The following is an 18,170-nucleotide window of genomic DNA, read 5'->3' on the forward strand; positions in this document are numbered from 1 at the left end:
TGGCTTAAGCAGGGGGACATGTCTGGCACTGCAGGATTTGAGTCCCTGGTGGCGTAGTGTGTTACTGATGGTAGGCTTTGTTACTTTGGTCCCAGCTCTCTGCAGGTCATTCACTAGGTCCCCCGTGTGGTTCTGGGATTTTTGCTCACCTTTCTTGTGATCATTTTGACCCCACGGACTGAGATCTTGCATGGAGCTCCAGATCGAGGGAGATTATCAGTGGTCTTGTATGTCTTCCATTTCCTAATAATTGCTCCCACAGTTGATTTCTTCAAACCAAGCTGCTTACCTATTGCAGATTCAGTCTTCCCAGCCTGGTGCAGGTCTACAATTTTGTTTCTGGTGTCCTTTGACAGCTCTTTGGTCTTGGCCATAGTGGAGTTTGGAGTGTGACTGTTTGAGGTTGTGGACAGGTGTCTTTTATACTGATAACAAGTTCAAACAGGTGCCATTAATACAGGTAACGAGTGGAGGACAGAGGATCCTCTTAAAGAAGAAGTTACAGGTATGTGAGATCCAGAAATCTTGCTTGTTTGTAGGTGACCAAATACTTATTTTCCACCATAATTTGCAAATAAATTCATTAAAAATCCTACAATGTGATTTTCTGGATTTTTTCTTAATTGTGTCTGTCATAGTTGAAGTGGACCTATGATGAAAATTACAGGCCTCTCTCATCTTTTTAAGTGGGAGAACTTGCATAATTGGTGGCTGACGAAATACTTTTTTGCCCCACTGTATGTGTGTATTCTGGTGTTTGGACATGAATTGAATTGCCAATCAAGGATTAATTGAATTAAATCAATAAAGTGTTTAATGGAAAATGTACGTATTTACCTGCCTTTTTTACTATATCTGCATGCATATTGATAAGGTAACAACTATATGCTTAACAAGAGTAAGACATTTCTATTCTACCAGTGCTGTGCTTCTGAGAAAGGATGGTTCCCCTTTAGCTCCCCGCAGCTGGTTTAGGGGTATAGTCAAGTACATGGGGCGACTCGGGATCGAGATAAACTTGAGGAACAGAATTGCTTCCAATCATCTTTGCTTCTGAGTTACTTGGTCACGCCACATAAGATAAAGAGCCTCAGAGAGTGACCACAGTTCTTTAGTCCATCCTGTTCCTTTTGTATCTTCCAAGGGCACAGCTGTGTGGAGATATGAAGAGAACAGAGGCTAGCTTGAACAGAAAGGAGAAACGGAACTGGCGTTATCACTTGTTGGTGCGCTAAGACCTCACACACCCGATACACATAACCACAAGAAGAAAAGAAGGTAGCTTATGATGCCCCGATCTGCTGGGGATGGGTGGAACCAGCCATGACTATGCATTTTTAGTTCTCCTATTTAAGACCTCTGAATTCTCTGTATGATCAAGCTCTTGGTCTTACACTCGAGAGTGTGGGGTTGACCAGCTTCATTACTGCAATTATTATTAAATAAAGGTTGGTTGTTTGAAGAAATAACAAAGTCTCTCTCACTTAGTTTGACTTTCCACTACAAGTGCCTAGAAAATGTTTCTTAAATCATCCAGGATTAAAGCAGGTTTGTGGTGTTTGCTGTATGCCCTATGCTAATGATCATCCTCCAGTCTCCTGCAGCCACGATGGCAGATGTTGTACTGTATCTGACAGCCTGAACCTCCTGGAGACTCTCAAAGAGTCCATCGAGAACAACATGCTCTACGTCAAGGATGTTGAGGAGGACCTCCTGATAAGCCGGATCAACCAGGCCGTGGCGGGTGACCAGGAGGCCAGAGAAGCCTGCCTTCATCAACACCCTACCTAGACTGGGGTCTAGGGAGGGTGAATCCAGAAGAGCTGGCCATCTACCCAACCCCAAACACCCAGACTTCTGCCTGTGGGACCTGCCACCCATGCCAGCAGCCTCACCCTTTGACCAGGAGGCGTAAATGGAGCTGGTCAAGTTCCTGCAGTACAACGTGGTGGTCATGGCGTTCACTCAGAGTCTCCAAGACAACAACGTGGTGGAGTTCCTGGAGACCCTCTCGGTGCAGAGGGACATGGTGTACTTTGCCCAGCTGGCCTCAGAGAAGGATACGGAGAAGAGCCTGGAAGAGAGATGGGAGGCCAGCCTGAAGGTGCTGAAGGCCCAGCCCCGGTATGGGCGGTCGCCTCGCTCTTTGGTGGGGTGTCAGACATCCCTGTGCCCCTGGTGGCCTGCATGGCGGATGCCAGCATGTGTTGATCCTCACCAAGGCCAGAGCCTCGCTCTGTTTGGATGACGAGTCTGTAGAGTGGTTGGCAGGGCAAAGTGGTGTGAACATGATTAACTGACTGTGTGTGCACTTTGTTTTCTAAGCCTTGAAATAATTGAGACATGGATTGTGTATGTGTGCCATTCAGCGGGTGAATGGGCAAGACAAAATATTTTTGTCTTCGAACGGGGTATGGTACTATTTTTGCCTTTGAACGGGGTATGGTACTAGGTGTCAGGCTCAAAATTAGGAATATGTTCTTAATGTTTGTACACTTAGTGTATATCAGTGGTGGTCGGTGCCGTATAAGATGAGGGAGGACGATAGTTTTTTTCATGAGCATGGCCTCATTCTATTACAGCATATTACAGCATACAGCATAGACTGTCATTCATATTCTATTCACCCAGTTTAATGTAACAGCAATCGGTTTAGGCTACGACCTGATGTAAAAATGTTCCCTATACCCATCATGAAGTTGCTATGACGTAGGTGCACACAGGTCGAGATCATTTTTGGGGGTGACAGTGACACACGGACAGACAGTAACACATTCAATACCGCCTTGCACACGCTTGCCTGCATCTAGCTGATCTAGGTTGTAATCATTAGTATAACAATTGTAAACGAGAGAATCTAATGGACAAATTCAGGTATTTTTATCCCCATTTCGTTCCGTTTGCTTCCGTTTAAGAAACGTTTTCAACAGAATCGGCGTAATAAATACACCCCTAATCATGCGTAAACAGTTTACTTTTATAGCAGGCCCGTTGTATTTCTTCTCATCTCTATGCACTCTCATCTTCTCTTGTGGAGTTCAATGCACAACACATCAGCTGTATGTGACCAGGTGAAAAAACCTTTCCAAGTCAAACCATATCATAGCCACAACACACAGCCTACATCGTTGTCACCATATTAACTAGTAAGTAATGTCATAGTCAACATAGTTCATAGAACTAATGCGTTAGTAAACCCCCTACAATCATGCAGTAATGTTACAGTGTACAGTTAGTAAGCAGTTTAGCACTTACAACATAAATTAGTCAAACTAAAAGCTTACCTTTACTTGGTGTTCTGTTGGAAAGTCATAGCCAGCTAGCTAACATAGCATCCCTCTGTTTGAGCGGGGGTTTTGAGTGGGCTAAATTGGCTAGCTACATTTGCTAGCTAAGTAAGTGAAAGTGAAAAAAAAGGACGAAATATCTCTCTCTATCTCTCTTTCTTCTCCTTCATTTTTTGAAGAAATTAATTTCTTCAAAACTGTTCAACTAATGTCTTTCTGTCACGTCCTGACCTTAGTTCCTTTTTTATGTCTCTATTTTGGTTTGGTCAGGGCGTTAGTTGGGGTGGGCATTCTATGTTTTTGTTCTATGTTTTGTATTTCTGTGTTTGGCCTGGTATGGGTCCCAATCAGAGGCAGCTAGCTGTCTATCGTTGTCTCTGATTGAGAACCATACTTAGGTTGCCTGTTCCCACCTGTGTTTGTGGTTAGTTGTTTTCTGTTTAGTGTTGTTTCACCTGACAGGACTGTTTCGTTTCTTACATTCTCGTTGGTATTTTTGTTTTGTGTTCTGTTATATTAAAATATTAACATGGACACTTACCACGCTGCGTGTTGGTCCGATCTTGATTACTCTTCCTCAGACGAAGAGGAGAATGGTTACACGTTCTCTCTCTTTGAGTGAACTACTCACCACATTTTATGCACTGCATTGCTAGCTAGCTGTAGCCTATGCTTTCAGTACTAGATTAATTATCTGATCCTTTGATTTGGCGGATATGTCAGTTCATGCTACAAGAACTCTGATAGGTTGGAGGATATCCTCCGGAAGTCATAATTATTGTGTAAATCAATGGAAGGGGGAGAACGATGAGCCTGCTAGATTTTGATTTAAAGTCAATGTACCCAAAGGAGGCGGAAGCTAGCTGTCCTCCAGCTACACCATGGTGTAACCCTACAGAGTGCTGTTGAGGCTACTCATTGCAAAACAGTGCATTTTAATTAACTATTTGGTGACATATATTTAGTATTGTTCATCTAAAAAGTACATCTTAAAAGTTTTACCATTTTCATTTTTATGAAATTCACTGAGGATGATGGTCCTCCCCTTCGTCCTCTGAGGATCCTCCACTGGTGTGCATGCAAATTAGCCATTGCAATGTCTGACTGATTATGATAGAGCGTGTCACATATTTCATGAACATGATTAACTGCATATTCACTTTGTTTTCAAGACGTGAAAGGAACTCATTATCACAGTGAGAGAGGGTGATACCCCGAATCTGACCTGCAGTGTTGACAACTACCCACCACCATCATCTAACTTCCTCTGGAGTAAGAACAGGTCAACAGCTTTGGAACAGAAAAACTCTGGACTGGTCGCTCTCACAATCTCTAACAAGAGAACATGCATGGGAGTTTGTGTGCTCAACACCTCAACAGGACTTCCAGCTTCCACTCTTGTAACTCTAATGTGTAAGTACAAACAGAATTATCCAAACTTGATTGAAAATTACACATTGATATGACATGGAATCACTTATCTGTCGTGTTGACATCAATCTATCACTGATACCTCTCTCTTCAATGTCCTTTTCCAGATCGTCCTTTGATGCTCAATGGTTCTGGGTGTGTGGTCCATGCAGAGGTCATTATCTGTGTGTGTGTGTGTGTATGTCACTCAGGGCGTTCCCTTACCTCTCATACAGTAGCCACTGCTGAAGCTCAACACCATCAGCCCGCCTATTGGAAACCACACCAAAAACATCACTGTGGTGTGTGTCAGCAGAAATGCGGTGGTAGGAGTGAGACAGAAGTTGTAGGTCACCCAAAAAGGAGGGAAACAGAGGTGCTATAATTTAAAGAAAAAACTTGCAGATATTTCTTCTAGTAGACAATATTAACTTGTGCACAGCTTGCAATTGTGTTGTGTGACGGTTGGAGTGTGTTTATTGCAAGACTTCAAAGACTGCTCTAATGACACTGTTTCTCTCTTCATAAATTGTAGATCTTTCTGAAGGATGTGGGAATGCAGTTCTCCCCTGGACCATAGCTGGTGTGTCTCTCAGCTAATATATTTCACATCTAGTTCATAGATGCAGAATATAGAAGTATTTTGTAATGAAAAGGTTACTTTATTTATCAATGTATCTGTTATAAGCCCAGATACTGTCAAATAAGATGCTTACTATAGGCCTAGATTTACTTTCTCTGAGTGCTAGAAGTAACTAGTGGTTCTCAAAGGGTACAAGGTAAGAATGTGAAGCCGTCTCATTGGATACTCTCAGAAAGAGCATGAGGTCATTGCCATGCGTCCACGATTATTGAGCACCTGTTCTTCCCCCACACTCCTATACTTAAGCTGAGAGTTTTCAGTGCACTGAGACCATTTTTACGTGAAATAATTCACACTTCTCTTCTTAGTAAAGTTTCAGGTTTGTATGCATAAAATGGAAAAGTTAAGAGGAAAAATAAATATAAATTCAATTGAAAGTTTTATTACGTTTTCTTGTTTTTCAACCAGCAAAACACATTCCACATAAATAATATAACAAACTTGCAGCAGCACTATCAGTGTTCCTATTAGTCATTTCCAGCTTTAGCTGAGACAATGAGCAAAGAATGAGTTTTTACAGCACCTTACACAACATGTATCTGCTAATTTCACTAATCACCCCATTCACTCTGTCCAATTTGAAATATAGTTGAGTAGTGGAGACCAGAGTATATCAAACCTGGGCTGTTTCTTGTGGAGGTCATAAGTGAGCTTTTCAAGAGGAAGAAAGTCAACAATCTGGTCAATCCACATTTTAAATTTAGAAGAAGTATTAGAAGCCCACAATAGGACAACTAATTTCTTAGTAAAGTATGTGATAGTCATAAACACATTTTCTCTGTCAGGATCAATAACAACGTCCTGCTGGGCATTAAGAAGATAGAGACAAGGGTGATATCAAACTGTACATCTAGTATTTTCTGTGCAGCAGAATGTATAGATTGCTAAAATCTGGTCATCTCTCTACAACTCCAAAATACATGCATATAGGTTCCACTTTCAGATGTACATCTTTTACAATCAGGACAATTGGCTGTATTCATTCTATTGAGTTTCACTGGGGTGTAATACCATTTGTACAAACATTTGATTAATTCATTTTTATATTAGTAGAGGAGCAGTATACCCTATTGCCAACATCCGCCCATAACTCATTGCTAATAGTCAGACAAAGGTCCTTTTCCCAGATTATTTTCAGAGGAGTAAAGAAGGAGCCTCCTTTCTCAGAAAGGAGTCTATAGATGTAGGAGATTTTGCCTTTGATGGATTGTGCTGTAGCAAGAAGGGTCTCAACTTCATTCAGCTGAGTTCTAAACTTCCCCTTGGAAGTAAATGAGTAAAGTACGTGTCTAATTTGAAGATATATAAAAAAATGGATCCTGGCACATTGAATTCACTGCAGAGCTCTTGAAAATATTTCAGTGTAGTGGTTTTCTGATGAAACAGGTCTGAAAAGGTCCTGATCTCTAGAGGATGCCAAATATTAAAGTTGGCATGTCTGGGTTGCATACTATAGGTGAGTGAGAGCATATTTGGGAGAAAATGCCAATGTTTGTCTTACAGTCCCTCCATGCTAGTAGGGTGCTGTAAATCACAATGGTTGTGGCTATGTTGCCCACTTCACTAAAGTTATCAATTAATATAAATGAGCTTAGGGGCAATGAAACAGAGGATTGGGCTTCTATCTGAATCCACGTTGAGTCTTGTCTGTTTGTGACCCATGTTAGCATGTTACGAATTTGGGCAGACCAGTAGTACAATTGAAGGCAGGGAAGGGCAAGAACACCCTTTTTTAATTGCCCCCATACAAATGTAGTGATGCTTTGGTTAGTTGTTTTGAAAAAGGAAACTGGGAGATAGCATGGGAGCATCTGAAAAAAATAGTTCAATCTAAGGAGAATGTTCATACGGATGCCATTGATTCTTCAACTAAGCTAATTAGGAGGGAGATCCAGGTTTGGAGATCGTTCTTGATTCGATCCAGGAGTGGAAGAAACTTTTCCTTGAAAAGGCAATTCAGAATCGGTGTTACAAAGATCCCAAGGTATTGAAACCCCTGTGTCTTCCATTGGAATGGACAGTGTCTTCATAGAGCTGCTGAGTGTAAGATTAAGAGGGCAAACAGTGGATTAGTTCAAATGTATCTTCTATTCTAAAAACTTGCCATACTGAGCAAATGTGTCTAAAATGGGAGGGATTTCTCAGGGTTGGATATGTAGAGCAAGTCATCATACGCGTTGAGTGAAATCTTGTGCTGCAGGCCACCTGCAGAAACACCCATAATACTTGGATTGCTCCTTATCAACTCTGCCAAAGGCTCCGCCCCCAACAAGTAGAGAGTGTGGAAAGCGAGCATCCTAGTCTTGTGCCACTTCCTAAATAATTTAGACCATTAGTAGTCACCATGGCATTTGGATGAGAGTATAGGGACTTAATCTATTTAATAAAGGGCCCATATTGAAGTTTTCTAAGACTGAGAACAGAAAGCTCCACTCCATCCTGTCGAATGCCTTCTCAGCATCCAGTGAAGCCAGCAGGACAGGGGTCTTCTGCACGTTTACTTGATCAATAATATCAAATAGACGGCAAATGTTATCAGAAGAGTATCTGTCTCTAATAAATCCAGTTTGATCCACTTTTATTATTTTGCGAAGAAGAGTGTTTAGTCTTTTGGCGAGCAATTTGTTCATTATTTTGTAGTCGAAATCCAACAAGCTAAGGGGCCGGAAGGACGAGCAGGATAGAGGGTCCTTGTCTTTTTTTTAGCAACACTGTAATGCGGGCTGTGTACATAGAGACTGGGAGTGTCACGTATTTCTAGGAGTGGTGGGTGTAGAGTCAGGCGCAGAGAGCAAACTTCCAAAGAAATGCGTTTATTGCGCGTAGTCTAGCCAAACAAACAGGCAATGCCCATAGAACACGTATGTCTCCAAAACAGGGAAAGAACATAATACGCAGGCAAAAAACACAACAGCACCACGGACAGTAAGGATAAGCCCGCACAACAGCAACCGGGCACTAGAAGTTTAACCTTTTGTGACTAGGGGGCAGTATTTTCATTTTTGGAAAAATAACGTTCCCATAGTAAACGGGATATTTTGTCAGGACAAGATGCTAGAATATGCATATAATTGACAGCTTAGGATAGAAAACACTCTAAAGTTTCCAAAACTGTAAAAAATATTGTCTTTGAGTATAACAGAACTGATATTGCAGGCGAAAGCCTGAGAAAAATCCAATCCGGAAGTGACTCATCTCAGCTCTGAGAGTCCCTATTGAGCAGTGAATGGGCTATCAACCAGATTACTTTTTCTCCGTATTCCCCAAGGTGTCTACAGCACTGTGACGTAGTTTTACGCATTTATGTTGAAGAATACCCGTAAGCGGCTACATAGCGCAAGTGGTCACCCGATGCTCTCAGAGTGATTCTTGCGTAAAATATAGAGGTAGCCATTATTCCAATCGGTCCTACTGAAAAACCAATTGTCCCGGTGGATATATTATCGAATAGATATTTGAAAAACATATTTGATTATAAACAACGTTTGCCATGTTTCTGTCAATATTATTTTTTGGCTTTTCGTGACTGCAATTTCCGGGCGATTTCTCAGCCAAACATGAAGAACAAACGGAGCTATTTCGCCTACAAAAATAATATTTTGGGAAAAAAGGAACATTGGCTATCTAACTGGGAGTCTCGTGAGTGAAAACATCCGAAGCTCATCAAAGGTAAACGATTTAATTTGATTGCTTTTCTGATTTCCGTGACCAAGTTACCTGCTGCTAGCTGGACAAAATGCTATGCTAGGCTATCGATAAACTTACACAAATGCTTGTCTAGCTTTATTTTGAAACCCCCCCCCCCCCCGTTCAGCTTAAACGGTGGCGCAGGGAATGTAAAAATATTCTTTAGAAATATTTAACCTCCACACATTAACAAGTCCAATTCCTCAAATGAAAGATAAACACCTTGTTCATCTACCCGTCGTGTCAGATTTTTAAAATGTTTTACAGCGAAAACACAACATATATTTATGTAAGACCACCACCAAACCAAAGAAAAATTTTTGCCATTTTTTCCAGCCAAAGATAAAATCACAAAAGCAGGATTAAAAATAAAATCAATCACTAACCTCTTGAAAATCTTCATCAGATGACAGTCATATGACATGTTACACAGTACATTTATGTTTTGTTTGATAATATGCATTTTATATCCATAAACCTCAGTTTACATTGACGCCATGTTCAGAAATTCCTCCAAAATATCCGGAGGAATTATAGAAAGCTACGCCAGATAACAGAAATACTCATCATAAACTTTGACTAAAAATACATGTTCTACATATAATTAAAGATACACTGGTTCTTAATGCAACCGCTGTGTCAGATTTATTTTAAACGTTACGGAAAAAGCCTAACATTGCAATAATCTGAGACGGCGCTCAGACGTAACAATATTTCTCCGCCATGTTGGAGTCAACAGAAATACAAAATTACAACATAAATATTCCCTTACCTTTGATGATCTTTCATCAGAATGTAGTGCAAGGAGTCCTAGTTCCACAATAAATCGTTGTTTTGTTCCATAATGTCCAATACTAGTGTCCAAGTAGCAGCATATGCTATCACTTTCAGCTCACATGCCCAAAAACTGACTTCTGGTCCAGGATAACTTGCATGAATTTTTTATCATAAAAATGATTTTGGATATCATGGAAAAGTGCATAAGTAATGTATGATAAGTTAAGGAAAAAGCACATTCGATTTTACATTTTTACTTTAGATAAACTATGTGAATCAAATATGGAGATATGATTCTATGCACTCTGCACTACCGTCCTGAAACTGTATATTTGCTCATTGCACTCTGTCCATTGCTGTGGAAACCTGTAGATTCCTTCAGCTGCCAATATATTTCCATTCCATATTTTTCCTTACAAGCATGCCACATTTTCTGTTATGTTCTTCATTTATTTGTGCTTGGAATTGAAGGAAGTTACTTTTTCTTCATATGTGATAAACTTATTCAGCCAATCAGTGGCCGCGTGGCGGATGTGTTGTTACCTACCCTTACCACCTGGGGGGCGGCCCGTCAGGAAGTTCAGGATCCAGTTGCAAAGGGAGGTGTTTAGTTTCAGGGTCCTTAACTTAGCGATGAGCTTTGAGGGCACTATGGTGTTGAACGCTGAGCTGTAGTCAATGAATAGCAACCTCACATAGGTGTTCCTTTTGTCCAGGTGGAAAATGGTAGTGTGTAGTGCAATAGAGAATGCATCATCTGTGGATCTGTTGGTGCGGTGTGCAAATTGGAGTGGGTCTAGGGTTTCTGGGATAATGGTGTTGATGTGAGCCCTGACCAGCCTTTCAAAGCATTTCATAGCTACAGACGTGATTGCTACGGGTCGGTAGTCATATAGGCAGTTTACCTTAGTTTTCTTGGGCACAGGGACAATGGTGGTCTGCTTGAAACATGTTGGTATTACAGACTCAGACAGGGAGAGGTTGAAAATGTCAGTGAAGACACTTGACAGTTGGTCAGTACATGCTCGGAGTACAGGTCCTGGTAATCCATCTGGCCCAGCGGCCTTGTGAATGTTGACCTGTTTAAAGGTCTTACTCACATCTGCTGTGGAGAGCGTGATCACACAGTCATCCGGACCAGCTGATGCTCTCATGCATATTCCAGTGTTATTTGCCTCGAAGCGAGCATAGAAGTTATTTAGCTTTTCTGGTATGCTCGTGTCACTGGGCAGCTCTTGGTTGTGCTTTCCTTTGTAGTCTGTAATAGTTTGCAAGCCATGCTGCATCCAACGATTGTCAGAGCCAGAGTAGTATGATTCGATCTTAGTCCTGTATTCAGCTTTGCCTGTTTGATTGTTCGTCGGAAGGTAGGATTTCTTATAAGCTTCCGGGTAAGAGTTCCGCTCCTTGAAAACGGCAGCTCTGCCCTTTAGCTCTGTGCAAATGTTGCCTGTAATCCATGGCTTCTAGTTGGGTTTTGTACATACAGTCACTGTGGGGATGACGTCCTCGATGCACTTATTGATAAAGCCAGTGACTGATGTGATGTACTTCTCAATTCCATCGGAAGAATCACGGAACATATTCCAGTCTGTGCTAGCAAAACAGTCCTGTAGTTAAGCATCTGCTTCATCTGACCAAGTTTAGCTTGTTTGCAGGAATCAGGAGGATAGAGTTATGGTCAGAATTGCCAAATAGTGGGAGAGGGAGAGCTTTGTATGCATCTCTGTATGTGAAGTAAAGGTGGTCTAGAATTGTTTCCCCTCTGATTGCACATTTAACATGCTGATTGAAATTCGCTAAAACTGATTTAAGTTTCCCTACATTAAAGTCACCGGCCACTAGGAGCGCCGCTACTGGGTGAGCGTTTCCTGTTGCTTATGGCAGAATACAGCTCATTGAGTACAGTTTTAGTGCCAACTTCGCTCTGTGGTGGTATGTAGACAGCTATGAAAAATAGAGATGAAAACTCTCTAGGTAGATAGTGTGGTCTACAGCTTATCATGAGATACTCTACCTCAGGCGAGCAAAACTTTGAGACTTCCGTAGATATCGTGCACCTCGTGTTGTTTACATAAATGCATAGGCCCCCACCCGTGTCTTACCAGATTCATACACGGGGCTCACAATCAACAGGAGGAGTGAGCGCACTGAGAAAGCAGTAGAGTACTGATTTGGTCTTATTCTGGGGTGGCAGGTAGCCTAGTGGTTAGAGTGTTGTGCTAGTAACTGAAAGGTTGCTAGATCGAATCCCCGAGCTGGTAAGGTAAAAATCTGCCATTCTGCCCCTGAACAAGGCAGTTAACCCACTGTTTGTAAATAAAAAATATATTAATTATTCTCTGCACGGCTTGAAAAAACTGTTAAATGACTTGGGAAAAATTGACAACTCTAGACATTACTTTAAATTATTCAACAAAACTAGTATCTCCTTGTTCCTTGGTAGAAACAATTTGTACTTTCTTGTTTGTTACAATGAATCTCCATAATGACTTAGGTAAAAAGTATGTAATTACTCTGTTACCATGTGGTTTCTAAATAAACTCCAGACAACTAGGGTAAACTAAAGCTTTACTTGGAATTTGATATCTTCTCTCCATGCATTAAATTACAGTTTTAAAAAATGTGCTAAGAAGGTTGAACCCATTATAAACGTGTCATAAAAAGTTCATGATAGATGTTATGAATGCCTATGTATTCCACTTACACAGCTGGCAATGAGATGTGTATTATCATAGCATTACTTATCATGTTATTCTATACTCTTTCTGTGCTCCAGGCCAGTGGAAACAGACGAGGTGACCAGAGAAAGAGGTGAAAGAGGACGGACCCTGGTGTTGTGGTTGACTAATTTAGGCAGTGGAGGCAGGATGTGGGTCCTCATCTGGGCAGCTCTACTCTTCTCTCTGGCAGAGAGAGCAACATTTCAAAGTAGTGTTCCTTTAATCATTAGTAGATGTATAGATGAGGTAGTAGTAATGGTATGGCAATTAAAACCCATTTTAATCTAAACTGATTCTGTATCATCAAAAAATGTTACAGACAAGTGAAGTGTTTATTACTCATGACTATTAATTCCCCTCCATCACGACAGGCAGCTCCAGCAGCTGCAAACAAATACTGCAAACCTTCAGTCCAGAAGAAATAACAGCACAGACTGGCCTATGTGCTGTTATTTCCTGTACTTTCACTCACCCTGATCACATCAAGTTTAGAACAGCAATGTGGTACAAATGCCTTACGAATGGCAAATGCGATAAGGGTAAAGACATACTTTTTGAGGCAGAGGACTGTAGAGCTGTCTGGGAGTTTATCGGACGCCCTCTAGTGAACATTATTACTACTACCACCACCAAGCTGAAGAATCAGACATTTTCTGGCTTGGCTACTTTTCCCACCTTCAGCAGTCAAGGTGATCCTCAGATATGTCTATTGTCTTTTTACACACAATCATCTTGACATATGTAATTGTTACCTGAGATTAAAGCAACATAGGCTCATTAGAATATGTAAAAATAAAATAAAAAGTGACATGAACCATTTCAGTTATATGTCACTGCTACTGACATTAGTTGACCACAGGTAACATATTACTTATATATTGAATATAACATTATATTGACATATATCACATAGCATGGGGCTCCATTGGTCCAAAACAGAATGGTCAAGTGTGAAGTAGTTGATGTGTAATTGAGGTCCGATGTCTGTTGCAGAGGTCTCTGGTGGAGGATTCAACAGACACCATGTGGTATTTGGAGCTGCTTCTGCCCCTGTTGCTGGTCATCAAAGGTAAAACTCTTATGTTTCTCATTCCCTCATGTCAGTGTGAATTACTACTCAACTACACCACAATAACTCAGACTGCGGAAATTAATTGAAAGACTACATATGTAATACTAGAAAAGCAGTAATCTAGATATGCAATTGCACAGTAAAACTGATTTGGTGGTTTTACTGCATTGACCCAGTTGACTTTTAGAGTGTGTCAAACTTACAGCAAACAACACTAAAACAAAAGGGTACAGAGTAGATACAGTGTCCTGGCACACATGGCAGCAGGAAATCAGCCTAATGTGCTGATGTGCTGGCTGGCGTCCATCTTGGCTCAACATTGTCCCTCTCACTTAAAGTGTTGCCAGTGGTGAGAGTGAGACATATGCTTCCTCCACATAGGGTCTCTGCTCTTACCATCTCCCCCAGGGAGAACATTGTGATATAATCCTCTGTTCTCTCTCCCTTTGTTCTCTCTGCTCATCTTTTCTCAGTGATTCCTTTTGAAACTGTTCATGTATTGTAGATTGTTCATTGATATACAGTTTCGCTCTTAATAATCCCATTTCTAATACCCCCTCCCTATCCCAGTGGAATGTTTGGGTACCAAGGGACGTCTCGGCCATGACCAACTCCTGCGTGGTCATCTACTTCACGTTCATGTATCCGGCCACACCGCGGCATCCACGACATCTGGTGCTTTGGCAAGCCTTACTCCCAGCTCTTCCCGTCTATGGTGTTCAAGACATTGTGCGTGAAAGTTACAAAGGGCGTACCAAGCTCATTGGGGACGTGCACCAGAGGAACTGCACCCTGCTCATCAGTAATATAGGTACAGATCACTCAGGAGGTACTACTTCTGTGCCGACCTGGGCGGTGCCAACATCTACACCTACCCAGATTTCTCTGAGCTCAAGGTGCTGGGTAAGCCTGCTGAGAGACCCTGAGAGGCTTTTTTTATGGGCTGGATTGCCCTCGCCTGGTATCATATCTGTTTGTGCTGTCTTGCCAACTACTGTGGCCACTGTTTGGACATGGGATAACAATGACAGTAGGAGTTGGCAAGCACAAATAGATATGGGACCAGCCTAGGATTGCCCTAGCTGTGATTATAATTATTTTTGTTTTAATGAGAATAGGTAAATGTTGTGAATTGGGGAATTTTAACTCATTCACTTATGTCCTCTCTGTTCCCCACACCAGCCCACATTGACATCCTTGCGGAGATAGTTGCTGATGACGTTGGCGTGCTACAGCATCCTCCAGACAACTGTCCGGAGAATAGCCCAGAGATCCAATGGATGTACACAGACTACCTGCCTGAACCCCACTATACCTCAGACTACGTGGAAGAGAGCAACACAGCCGTACTGTCAAGCACGCTCATCTTCACCTCCAAAGTTTAACTCCATTCTAGAGGAGAGCACGGTAAGGTTCCTAAACAACCCAGTCCCAATCCCAACTCCAAGTCTCAGTGGTAGACAGCATCCCTCACACATCCCAGACAGCAAAATTATGCGATGGCCCAAATTCGGCTCTAGTCTACAATATTACGACTTACCATTTTACCCAGTTAACCACTTGGTGTTACGGTCCTGAAGTGGATCTGTAGCATGAAATGTCCAGACCTTGCCTGGCAATGTGGCCCACATTCAGACCAAAAGTAGACCAATAACTATGGGAAGTTCTTTGGGCCACATAACTCAAGCCAGTGATGGCCCATAAGCAAAGTGCCAACCCTCCGCCAGTTCACATCTCCAACATTTGGACCAGATCTGAGCCATATGACACATTGTAGTGCCAGAACTGAGCCACATATGTGTCACCAACAACCAGATCTGGCCCACAGTTGTCTGCTCTCTTCCATGTGCTGTATTGCCTTTGATTTCCACGACTACTGTTGCACGGCTACCTCGATACTAACAGGACATGCTAAACAGCCTCAATCTCCTTGTCTTAAGCCTCTGCTCATCAATAACTACTAACCCTCCTTTCTCCTCTCTCAATGTCTGTCATGTTATCCCTTTATACTTTGAATGTTCTGAGGTGTCAATGGCATTGGTGGCACTGTGCTGATATAACCTGTGATTCTGAATGGGCTTTCATCTCTTTCTGTACCTTCAACAGGGAGAAGACGGGGATTATCAACCTGTGGGCTCTATGGCAGACCTGGAGAGGTAAGAGCTGAACTACGCCGCCCTGCAGTTTCTGGGGGGGCCTCAGGGAGGGGGGATGACGGCAGGGAAGAATCGCAATTTATTTGGAATTGATCTCGGGGTAGTTGCTGCCGTCATCCGTATTTATCTTAACTGCATTGTTGTTTAGGGGCTCGTAAGTAAGCATTTCACTGCAACACCTGTTGTATTCGGCGCATGTGACTATTAAAATTTGATCTGATTTGATCTCCCCCTGTCCCTGAATCATCTGAAATGACGTCTCCGTTAATCAACCCCCCGGCCTCCAGGAGGAGCCCCAGTCACATCTCGCCACCCAGGACTGCTGGTAGCTATTTGCAGGGTCAGAACACGGCCCAGTGGACAATGTAAAAAGATCTTTGTATTATCAGCAGCTGTCGGTCTCCAGGCTCTTACTCTATTGTTCATAGTCAAACAATTCCCTCACAACAGGTGCAATGCGTTAGTTACTGTACTGTATCATCTAGATTCAATGTTGCTATTTCCATCTCTACACCATTAATTGTTGGCCCTGCTCTCATGCTTGGGACACAGTAACACATTTTCTGGGGCTCCCCTTCTGCATGTCATCCTATATCACACTCATAGGTAGCCTGGTTAAACCAGATTGAATGCTGCACTCACCACTATTTTCCTGTGTAACGCAGAGCAATCAGTTTGGATACCAGGCTAACTTGTACCTGCTCCTGTTCTAGATCTGTCCATTATAGTTATTTTCCACTGTGTCCGCTGCCAGTTAGTGTCAGGGAAAGAGGTGTATTTTGTAATTTTAAATATCTCTATTTCTGACCCTGGATCTAGAGGAAATGAGGGATCTCTTCTCTCTTCCTGATCCAGTGGTTGTCACCACTGACCAGTGTTCAACAAACGTCAGGCCTGATACACATCCAATTGAAGCCAGTCATCTTCATCTCACATATTCTGTCCCCACATATAGTTCAATAGTGATGTGTGCTGTGACTCCGTGGCTTTTGATGATGATGATGAGAAATTACTTTTTCTTTGATTTTATATAAAGAGAGAAAATGGATACTCTAACAGGTTTGTCAAGCCTCGAACACAAGGTTCTGCTTGTGCAAGAAGTGGCCTGAATATTTTTGTTTTTATGCATTATAAGCACTGATTGCATTGTGTTTTGCTCTTGTGGAAATATGCCGGGGTAACACAGAATGTTCTATTTATGCCGTTGCCCATGATTCAATTACTAGTATTTTTGGACGATTTCTCTGTTTTGCTAAGGTTAAGTGTTAACTTATCCTTAAATGGGAACCAATAGGTTAGAATCAATTTTTGGATCAACCAGGCATACATAACTTCACTGTTGTCACGGCTGTCGTCGGATAAAGAAGGAGACCAAGGTGCAGCATGGTAGGCGTTCATGATTTTTAATAAAACTGAACACCGCAACAAAACGGGCTTCCATGCTAGTGACCCCTTGTAAAAATGCTTCCTCCTTGCTGCCTCCGTCTGCTCCCATAGGAGACGATCCCTCCCAGCCAGGATCTCCTCCCACATCCAGGAGCCTTTCCCATTCAAAATGTCCTCCCATGTCCATTCCTCCTGACCATGCTGCTTGGTCTTTTTGTGGTGGGTAGTTCTGTCACGGCTGTCATCGGATGAAGAAGAAGACCAAGGTGCAGCGTGGTAGGTGTTCATGATTTTTAATAAAACTGAACACCGCAACAAAATAACAAAGTTGAACAAAACGAAACAGTTCTGTCAGGTGCAGACACTACACAGAAAACAACTACCCACAAAACCCAAATGAAAAAGGACAACTTATATATGATCCCCAATCAGAGACAACGATGAACAGCTGCCTCTGATTGGGAACCACACCAACATAGAAATAAAGAAACTCGAATGACCACCCTAGTCACACCCTGGCCTAACCAAAATAGAGAATAAAAACCTCTCTATGGCCAGGGCGTGACAACTGTAGCACTCGCACAGCAGGCCAAAATGTATCTCGTTGAGACAATGTATGTGTGTGTGTATGTAAACAGAGCTGAAAGATCAGCGAACACTGATCACTCTTTCTGTTTCTAGGATCACTTTACCTGAGATCGCTTTCCACAAAATATCTTCTTCAGTGGTTGTGAAGTGTGAAATCGATGAATAATCGATTACAAATCAACTTACCACTCTCTACTGTGCACCTGCTCTCTGCCTGTCTCACTTAGGTATCTTTGTTCAGTGGAGATCTTCTTCTCTGATACTTGTGAGCACATTTACAAACTGTTGCACAGTAGAACACTAGGGATAGGCGTCCTGCTAGCAATAATCGTAATTTTAAACATTCATGAACATATCTTATATCATTTAAAAGCTTAAATTCTTGTTAATCTAACAGCTTGTCCAATTTACAATATGCTTTCTGGCAAAAGCATACCATGC

General features: G+C 42.0%; 1 pseudogene; it reads left to right on the forward strand.

Annotated features, from left to right (window-relative positions):
* Nucleotides 1-1,915: 1,915 nt before the first annotated feature.
* On the forward strand, nt 1,916-16,278 carry LOC110534853 (annotated as a pseudogene).
* The last annotated feature ends 1,892 nt before the right edge of the window (nt 16,279-18,170 follow it).

The sequence above is a fragment of the Oncorhynchus mykiss genome, chromosome 2 (assembly GCF_013265735.2).
Source record: "Oncorhynchus mykiss isolate Arlee chromosome 2, USDA_OmykA_1.1, whole genome shotgun sequence".
Taxonomy (NCBI): Eukaryota; Metazoa; Chordata; class Actinopteri; order Salmoniformes; family Salmonidae; genus Oncorhynchus; species Oncorhynchus mykiss.